At 39.5% G+C, this 10,663-nt stretch overlaps 1 protein-coding gene across 1 annotated transcript in view; it reads left to right on the top strand.

Annotated features, from left to right (window-relative positions):
* Window positions 1-622: 622 nt before the first annotated feature.
* The window catches only part of LOC124146400 (adiponectin receptor protein-like), a 54,220-nt gene continuing 44,179 nt past the window's right edge, over window positions 623-10,663 (top strand). The window contains exon 1 of the mRNA XM_046516667.2: window positions 623-774. The gene's annotated coding sequence lies outside the window, so the exon portion shown is untranslated. The remainder of the gene's footprint in view (window positions 775-10,663) is intronic.

Raw genomic sequence — 10,663 nt, 5'->3', positions numbered from 1 at the left:
AACAACCAGTCCGGGGAAATGCGTTAGATCAGTGCCCCTTTAAAACTCAGCTGCGATACATACATACTTGAATTCCTCATACAGAGTAGAATCAAATGACACATAGTCTTTGTCAATGAAATCAATCAAAAAAATTTAGGTGTGAAAACGAACGCTGTGCTCGAAAAACTACACTTGTTTGAAATGTAAACAAATAAACACGCTGGGTGTTTTTAGTTTTGGCCTGTACCGGCTCCTAGCTTGGCGCAAATTGACGACGCGCATAGGGAGCCGGGAAGCAGCTTATCCTAGCTTGGCGCAAGTTGACGACGCGCATGGGGAGCCGGGAACCAGCTTAAGCTGGGAAGTAGCTTGAGGTCGCAATGTGGAAATGCGTAGCAAAAGTACAATCCCAGCAGTCAAGGAGCGCCCATTTTCACCATGAACCTCCCCCATCAAGTAGACCCTATTAGCTTTTTATGTTACCCAAAAATAAAGAACCTAGTTATTTGATTTCAAAGCCATTAAATATGTAGCTGAAGATTCTTGTTTCGCCGAGTATTTGCTCTTTGGTACCTGTTGTAAGGAAAACCGTATTTAGTTATTGGTGTAATCGTCATCAATGAATGTGCACAAATTGTGATGACGAATAGACATCTCATTGGTTTGAGGTGTCGTGCCATAATATTTCTGAGGAGATATCGAATGTTTACGGTTTCGAAAACATAAATATTGAAGAAGACTAACCAGTTAATGAGCTTTGTTTTCCGACAATGTCTTGATAATTGTATTTGGGTAAGTATATTTGTGATTTATGAGAGAAAACCCCCAGATCTAACCAACCCCTTAGATGCTCATTCACTTATTCGTCAAAGCTGAACGAAAATAACATACAAACGAAGTCACGAAGTTTTTACGGTTTGCTCTGTTTTTTCACGGATCATGGTTCTGGAAAAAAACCCGTATACATTGTTATTGTCATCGTGAAAACAAGAAGGATGTTCTCTTTGTAAGGTATATGGATTGCGTAATAAAGATCAGTTTGCCCCATATTTTCACATATGACACAGCATTACGACGGAGTGATCATGGTAACATTGTCCTGTAAATTACTTACAACTAACCCTGTAGGTCATTGTCTCATCGTCACATGTTCATTGAGACTGAAAATGATTAAGGCCACACCAGCTGTTGTTATGCAACGTACAGCTTGTAGACTTGTGTAGTTTACACTTTTTGTGTTGGTGCTCAGTGCTTGTATCATGTATAGTAGACCTGTACAGACCAATTATCGCCATTTTTGTCATGTTATTTCTGAAATATTCCATGCACATAGTTAACTGTGCCAATAACTTCGATTTTTTGTGAAACTATGAGCAAATGTGCTTATTTCTGAAAATAGAAATGTCTCGTAGTAGAATTGTACGTACCAGTAACCGCGATTGTCTAAACAGCATGTGATCACGCATACACATCGATTCAGTTATGCAAATTACACTTTATATTTGCTCTGGTATTGCACTAAATTTTCATATTCATTACAATTGATAAGAAATGCTTTTATCAATTTGTTGTTTGCAACTGACGTCTACACAAACCAATATTCCCCAAATTTGATTTACACACGCTTATCCTCAAAACTATGGATTTTGAGATATATACCGGTTTATGCATTTTTGAAAAAATTGCTCCAACAGGTTTTAGAATTGTATATTGGGGAAGAAATGACAGCCAGTTAAGTAAGCCCAAAGGGGTCTTTGGTATCCCAAACACTGAAACAGCGAACGAGTCCATTTATGGAAAGGAAAAAAGCAAGACAGAAAAATATACAGTGTGTACTGTCATGTTGAATTTTACAGCGGTGTGGCACCCTGGACGTGTCGTCAAGGAATAACAATTTGGCCTGTGGCGGAATGGACTCATCCTAGTGTACCGTTCTGTATTCCGGTTTTGTCTGCGGTACATATCTGTAGTGCCCATGCAGACAACTACCCCTTCAGTGATAATAAACTATGACAGAATTATCATGTTGGTGGATTTTTGTTTATGCGTGAATGGGCGATCTTTTTCCATTTATCTTATAGGATATCCATTTGAAGCAAGGCAAGGGGATCAGCTGATCTTCTTTCCAGGTTGCTCTGATGACATTTTGCAATGGGTACTGAAGGTGCTGCCTTTGATGTCTGAACATCATACCTTAAAACATGAAGTATAGTTTCATTATATAAGTTTTGTTGACTGACATCATGAGCATCGATTCACACAATTGGGATTGATGACATGCATCAACCAAGTCAGCGAGCCTGATCACCCAATCCTCTTAGTCACCTTTTACGGCAAGCAGTGGTTGCTGAAGACCTATTCGGTGTCTAGCCGGTTGAGCCACATTTAAAAAATGACTATTGCTGAATGCGCCACATTTTCAGCTGTGTGCATTTCACCTACTCTAGTTGGTAATTAATCAGATGACCGATACCTTTAAATGATTGTCCCACATTTAAATTGAGTAAACTCACCTCAATTAGCTTATAGAGATTACTAAGCGTAGTGTTCTTTAGAGATCAATGGCGGTCTTAATTGACATTGAGTTAATTCTGTCATTCATAACATATTTAAGTGACATCCTGTTCACTCCATGTCAGAACCATGGCAAATGCACAAGTTCAAATATAGTTCATTGAAAGTGGCAGAGGAGGCATCATTTTGTACTATGATGGCTTTAAGTTTTAGTGAAAGAGCAGTCGTGGTGAAAGAAGATACTGGTCCTGTATTGTCAAGGAGTGCACTGCAAGGATCACAACTCAGGGTGAGTTGCTCCACGCCATTGAGATCATGGGTCACTCCCACGACCCACTACCGTTCGAGTTTGAGGTTGATGCCTTTAAGGCTAGACTGATGGAGAGAGCGAGGACAGAAACGACCCCTATACCCACTATCTACAGAGAGGAGATATCCAGACTATGCCAACATCACAACATCGTCTCAGATGACCTCCTGAAGCAAATACCAGCCCTGAAATCTCTCACCACTATCCTCTACCGCCAGAGACACAAGACCTTGCCCCGCCTTCCTGACAGCAGACCCCAGATCCAGCTGGAGGAGAAGTACTCCCAGACTGACGGCGGCGACCAGTTCCTACACCGTGTTAGTGACGACATCCTCATCTTCACTACAGACAAGAACATTGAACATTGATGTGCTGCAGACATTGTATTTTGTGATGGTACTTTTTATGCCTGTCCCAAGTTGTTTGATCAGATTTATTGTTTACATGCTGAGGTGTTTGGCCATATGTTACCATTAGTATACTGTTTGTTGTCCAATCGAACAAAAGAGTGTTATGTCAACATGTTTCAGTACCTGTGCGAATTTGCTAGTAGGTGAGGCCTAGAGTTAGCCCCACTTACAATTCTGTTGGACTTTGAACGTGCAGCTCACAATGCCGTGACTGATGTATTTCCTCGGACATTAGTTAGAGGGTGTTTCTTTCACTTCACCCAATGTATCTGGTGATGGACTGTAAGGAAGATGAGGAGGTTAAGAAGCTGGTGAGAAGAGCTGCTGCCCTCCCTGTAGTACCTCGTGACAAGGTGGAAGATGTGTTGCTTGATGCCATTGCTGACTCTCCTGCTGGCCCTAAAGTGACTGCCTTCATGGACTATGTGACAACCAGTTGGGTTCAAGGACAGGCCTTCATCCCAGAGATTTGGAATCACTTCGAAAACCAAGGCAACCGTACCAACAATCACCAAGAAGTGTGGCACAACAAGATAAAGAGACTTGTCAAGAAGTGCCACCCGAACATCTACGAGGTAGTGAAGCTCTTTCAGCGCGAGCAGTCACTCGCAGCGGTTGCAGTCCTGAGACTCTCTCACCAGTGGTCAAAACCTTCATGAAGAAGAAAGTACAAAGCAATCGATGCTCGATGTTTTGACAGCATAGCCACGAGAGCCACATTCCACAATCACGTAATCGTAACCATTGCCCCGCGAGCCACATCAATTTTGGCTATCTATTTTCGAAATGTGGCTTAGGCGGCCTGTAACCACATATTCGACCCCGGATCTTCACGGGTCTCATTATATAAGTACCCATATCTATGTTGTATAATCAACGATCAGGCTATGTGCCTGCAGTTCAGTACACCAGCTAATAGGGCGATGGGGTACATGAAATGTGAAGGTCTTATGAAATGTACATTAACCCCCTGGATGTCAGAGGGACGCATATGTCCCTACTCGTCAACCCTCACTTTGAAGTCGAAAAAAACATGCATCACACATACAAATACACTTCAGTTTTGAATTCTGTGGGAAATTTCCAGTTCTGTGATATCATGGTTACACAAATTATATTTGAATTCTCAGATGGGAAGAGATAACAAGTTTAATTCACACATAGATGAAGATAAAACCTTCTACATAAATAATTACCAGACAAGGTAACTCAATAATTTTTTAATTTGAAGTTTACACAATATACGGCTTTTCCATTGGATGAGAGGTCGTTCACATTACCGTTCGTAAGTGTATGAATGACACAATTTGATGTTTATACGTTTTTCACGAGACCAGGTTCATGAAATGACCTAAACACTGATGGACTACTTTCACGTTCTGGGGAAACCCCTGAGAATTCCCTAGCGAATACATACAGAAGCGTTCTTTCTGAACATTTAGACCCTTTAATCTTGAACTCAGCATTTCAGTATACCTTGAGAAATGTCAGAGAGTTTGACTGCATCATTGTTCATGAATATCCTCGCAACGACCCATCCTAATGAACAAATCGAAGAAATGCACTTCCAATCTATCATTGTATCAACTAGATCCGTGTCAAGGCTGACAGTGACAGTCTACAGCTATCTATGAATTTATCTAAGTGTTTATTTGACACATCCTTAATCACCTTTCAATGATCGGCCAGTTGATCAATGATGACTAATACATGTAACTGCCAAAGCTTCATTAACAACTTCCAAAATCACTCCTGCCATTTTATCGTGTCGGCCATTATGATGTTTTGTAATGGATGTAAATGTTTTACGACACACTGTCATTGTGACTGACTTACTGAGGTAGTTCTTAATGAGGATATTATTTGAGTATATTTGTTGACAGAAACTACAAAAGCTGTCCCTGTTGAGCATACAAAAGATCATGTCACCTCTCGTTTTAAGGAACTATTTTATTCCGCGATACAGCTGGTTGTTGTATGGCTGTCAGTGCAAACATGAAGCCACACATACTAAATTTAATTGTGTTTATAGATCAAGGTCTACATCCTTTGAGGTACAAAATTGTGATATAAAAAATTTTAAGAATTGACTTTCACTTTGTGTGCGTTCATTGGAGTATGAACCTTCACAAACTCCGTTCATTCAGTTTGTGAAAGTGAAAGTCAATTCTTATTCATTCCAGTTGCTTTTTTGTAATACAAGGGGATATCAAAAAGTTTTGAGCCTGTCATATTTAGGTTGTTATGCTTACTTGTGACATTTCTTGTATTGACCTGTGATTGTTGAGTAATAATCGTTCACAATTTGGCATGCTTCAGTCCAGTGACTTGCTGATAATTAACTGACTCTTAAGGTACCCTAAGCCTCAGCATTGAAATGGACAAAACAGTATAGAGCCGTCAATCAGTCACAACAGAATATTGATGAACTGTTGCAAGCTGTGTATGTGGATGGTGCCCCATCATATGCCATAATTAAACATCGGGTAAGGGAATTTCAGGAAGAGATCGAGTCTGGAAGATGACCCCTGCTGTGGTCAGCTCATCCCCAGAACCACAGAGAAGACATTGATGCCAACCACAACCTGGTGCTCCACAATAGACACATTACACTCCAGGAGGAGACCACAGGTGTCTGTCAGGGGTCAATAAAAACAATCTTTCATAAACATCTACAAGGCAAAAGTTTGTGCTTGGTGGGCTCCTAGAATGGAATCAGATGAAATGAAGACTGTGTGAATCTCCATCTCTATTGCCCTGTTAACCAGATATAGTGCCATGAGTAATCAGCCACATGACATCAGTATGTGAAACAAACAGTTGACTTTCATCAGCAAGTCAGGCTCAAAGTTCATATCTGCTGATTGCCTTCAGTGGACTTGCATCCTACGCCATGGCAAAGATTAATTATAGCTCCTGGGTTACCCGTCTCAGCACAATAATAGGTAGGTAGTATCTTGGCAAATGTTCTCTCTTTGTGGTCTTTCACTACATTTTGGAAGTGCATGTGAAGATCATGGTAGGATGATTGGGCCTACAGTTTTGCAGAAGACTTGCTTGAATAGAGGCTGAGGTATTGTTACACATGATGTTACATTCCCTGTCATATTACACTGGGTAAGCCACCCATGAACATGATGAAGCACTTTGCTGTCATTACTTAAGTTTTTAAAGGGCAATACCTTTAATATGTGTTAAATAATCCAGATAAGTTGGATGTTTTGTCCCATGGTTACTGGAATCCGAAGTGAAGGAAGTCTAGATTTGTGAAATTTTTCTTATGTATAAAATATGGTGAGTTTGAATTAGGACTGATATCGATATGATTCTTTCAAGTTGAAGGACCTTGTATCAATAATGGACAATATTTCAGTATAGCTCACAAGTGAAATATATATGATAGTTGGCGATCTCAGATTGACTAATAATCAGAAAACATTCAAATGGATTTTTTTTCCTATTAAGATTTTTTGTTTACAAACATCTTTAAATATGATAACCTGCAGCGGTAGAAACAGTTTTAGTCCACTAGTCCTTATAATGATAACATATAGCAAAACCCTTAAAATGGCTAATTGCGTAGTCCTTATGATACCTTAACTATTGGGCAGTTTGGCAAGGACTACAGGACTAGTGCCAATTTCTAATGCTGACCTGTAATTGTTTTTTCTTTGTATTTTGGAATAACTGAATAATATGTGGTAACAATTGGTAACATAAAATGAATAACTAACTAATGAGATGTTAACTGATGTTTGATTACAACAACTGTTACATTGCATGGAGGTCCTGTGATCCAGATTTGTTTCGTGAATCATTCAAAATTAATATTCTTGGTTCTCAGGCTCCGCCCGCATTATCATAAAGTCTGCCACACGTTTAATTTTCATTCCCATTTCTCCCCAACCCCACCCCCCTAAAAAAAATCCTTCCAAATTCCATGTCTTGAATACAACAATATTTGAAAACAATGTGATCCAATATAGGGTGAAGTTACTTCCATGGACATGAACACTGCTTTACTACGCATCTCATGTTATAGTCATGGCAGCGATATGAGTTTGTGTGCTTGTTTTACCATTTTCAAATTTGGTCAATGAAAACATGAAATTTACAATAAAACATCACTAGACATGATGATTTAGAAATTCAATGGTATTTGTGTATTGTATGCCAGACAATGTTTCTAACGTAAAGATTAAGATTGCATGTGTATATATTATGTTTATATCATAAAATAAGTCGGAAATAGCAATCAGCTGTTCATACATTTTCTCCCCTGTCTGTGGGTGATTTAGTTTAATTAATACTTAATGTCATTGCCAATATCATAACTGAACAGAAATTTCAAAACCAAAGACTTTGTATCTCTATAAACGACTAATGTTCGTTTCAAGGCGAGTTGATGTGATTTGCCAATCAGTTCATACACGATTTCGCCGTAAAAAAATTGAATGAAATCTTGTATGAAAGTAATATAATGGAATACTAAAGTCCTCTCGTTGTGAAATATAATAAAAGCTCATAGTATGCTTGTATTATGCACACACCAGTAGTCCAATACTGTATTCCAGTATTTTACTCCAGGAATACATTTATGTAGGGAGGACCTTTCCCATGTTGATTGTACAGCAGGGCTTATTTGGTTACATACTACTGTAGTTTGAACAAAAAAAAACCACAAAAAACAGCGCCTGGTCGCACTATATTTTCAAAAGCCACTGCCTGAGAACAAATTTATTTATTCAAGCCTTATATAACGGTATATATTTATGTTTTCATTTCCATGTGTGAAAGTACTTTTACCACTGGCTTTGCCTTATAAGATATAAATAAACATCATCACAAGGTGTTTTGGAAAACAGTATACTCTAACAATGCCCAATCATGATAAAGCATGTTTACTATTGTGACATAGTGTTTTCCCCCACGGGGGCAGTTGATGAAGTAAAGATTCACTGAGCACATGGTATGTGACGGCATGAGTCGACCACCGGTTGGTGCATGTGCAATGCCATTGCTGCATGTTTTAGAATACTAATAAACGTATGACGAGTCCATTTTAAACGGGTATAGTTATCAAGTGTAACATATTCTAAGAGGAAGTTTGTTTACAAGTTTGTTCACGACCTGGAGTTTGGTCTTGGTAAGAGTACTAAGACCTTGCAGTGTAATATACCCTTACTTTTAGACTAATCCCATTCTCAGGTCTTACTACTTCCACCAAGACCTTATTCTGGATTGTGAACCTTTACTTAAAAAACTGAACCCGTGAAGATCCGGGTTAGAATCGGTCTTCAGCAACCCATACTTGCCTTAAAAGGTCGTAAGAGGTGACTAACAGGATCGGGTGGTCCGACTTGCTGACTTGGTTGATGCATGTCATCAATCCCTATTGTGTGGATTGATGCTTATGATGTCAGTCACTGGATTGTCTGGTCCAGACTCTATTATTTACAGACCACCATCATATAGCTGGAATATTGCTGAGTGCGGCGTTAAACAATCAAACGTAAAAAGTGGTTAATATGATTAAAAACCCAATGCTTGTTTTATGATACAACTTGATGTAATTTCCTTCTGTCTTTCATCCTATAACACACATTTATCTTTCTCACCCAGATCGCCTCCGTGGTCTAGTGGTAGAGAGTCCGCCCGGAGAGCGGAAGGTTCAGGGTTCGATCCCCGGCCGCGTCATACCAAAAGACGTTAAAAGATGGTACTTGTTGTTACCCTGTCTGGCGCTCGGCATTAAGGGTCTAAAACAAGGACTGGTCGACTCAGAGTCAGTATACTGTGTCTGAGTGGGGTATTCATGTTAAACTGCGGCATGGTATCTCAGTGGGCAAGCACTATAAATCGGCATCAGTCCGGACTAGTACAAGCAGCCACACAAACACACACACGTACATGCACGTCGCTATATAAGTGCAATAATCTTGGGCGCGACGTTAAACCCAATTTCACCTCACCTCACCTTTCTCACCCAGCTCTTTCAGCAGACTAAATGTGTTGGTAAGAGGGAGGTGCAGATTAACATGGCCTTTGCACAAGGATGACATGCAAATTCTACACTCATCATGTTTACAATGCCACTGAATTGCTGTGTGTAACTAGAGATAATCAGGGACAGCATCTATGGATGCAGCAGATGGCTTATGGTTGTTCACCTGATTTAACATCTTATTCTCCTTTAGGGGTTTCGCATCTGTGTCCACTACCAGATCAACACTTCCAGTCACGCCTTACCAAGCACAGCCTCAATTGGTGATAACATTTTAAGGATGGGGGGATATGCTCCCTTTAGAATTAGCATCTTCTATACCCTTGGTGCCTCCTAAAGTTGTATTGGCTTTGCAGCATCAGGAGGCATCCTCTGTGGATAACATTCAGCTCAAAGAACAACCATTATTTTTTATATAAGAGAGACATAACCTGTTTTGGGTTTGACATTTACCTTTTGTCAAGCAATATTTCAGTAGCTAGAGTAGATGGTGTCTACACTTCACAAATTTTGATGTACAACCAAGCATGTTCTTTGTATAAAGATTTCAAACAGCATCTCACTTGTGATCAAAAGTTAAGGTTACAACGTTGAAGACCTTAGTGAACATGATAAAGCTTTCAAAAAGTTTGATGGTAGACAAGTGGAGGATATTCCCACATTTGACACATCAGTCTGATGCAATTCTCTTTGTTTCCAAGTTTTGTTCAGGTGAACAGTTGACTTGCCATTGCATTGATATGTTATAACCACCCCAGCTAGGAGATAAAGGAGCCTTGGGAAGTGATATGATGCTGCAGGATCCAATTCATTCATATGCAGTCGTCAATTTTCAAGTGGAAAAACTTCTTCTCTCTGGCTTCTACTATTGAACTACGTGCCAACTGTTTCATCCTTGATGTGATCTAAGGATGCTTCTAAAGAACAGAGAGTATGCTTGCGACTATATAAGGGACTGTTGTTATTTCAGTCATGACACCAATCATGACACAAAGCAATGCTTAAGAGACATTGCATTCAGGATCTGGAGCTATTTATTGCTGCTTGAGACTCCAACCACTACACTCAGCAGTGCTTTTCGTATCTAGCATTGAGATAATTTGTTTTGTCACTTTTTGTCACAATTATTATTCTGAGGGATTGTTGGGCACTCGTTACTATCCTCTTCAACTTGAAGTTCCGATCATCTAGGAATATGCCAAATATTAAACCTCAGCTTCTCGGGTACTCAAGGACACAAAGTATTATTTACAATGATAACTATTGTTTGATGTCTAGTGCTGTTTCATCACAAATTTCACATTGTTATTGACCAAGTTTGTTATCTCCTGTTCTTGATGTAGCTTTAAGCGCAATATAATATAGGAAATAATAATTTTACCTGAAATTTGTACCCAAGAATGGGGATGTCCATTATAGGAATTCCCCTCGCTGGGGTTAAAA

Source organism: Haliotis rufescens, unplaced genomic scaffold, assembly GCF_023055435.1.
Source record: "Haliotis rufescens isolate VD_foot unplaced genomic scaffold, xgHalRufe1.0.p SCAF_22, whole genome shotgun sequence".
Lineage (NCBI taxonomy): Eukaryota > Metazoa > Mollusca > Gastropoda > Lepetellida > Haliotidae > Haliotis > Haliotis rufescens.
The sequence above is the reverse complement of the archived record's forward strand: the minus strand, read 5'-3'. Positions and strand labels throughout refer to the sequence as shown.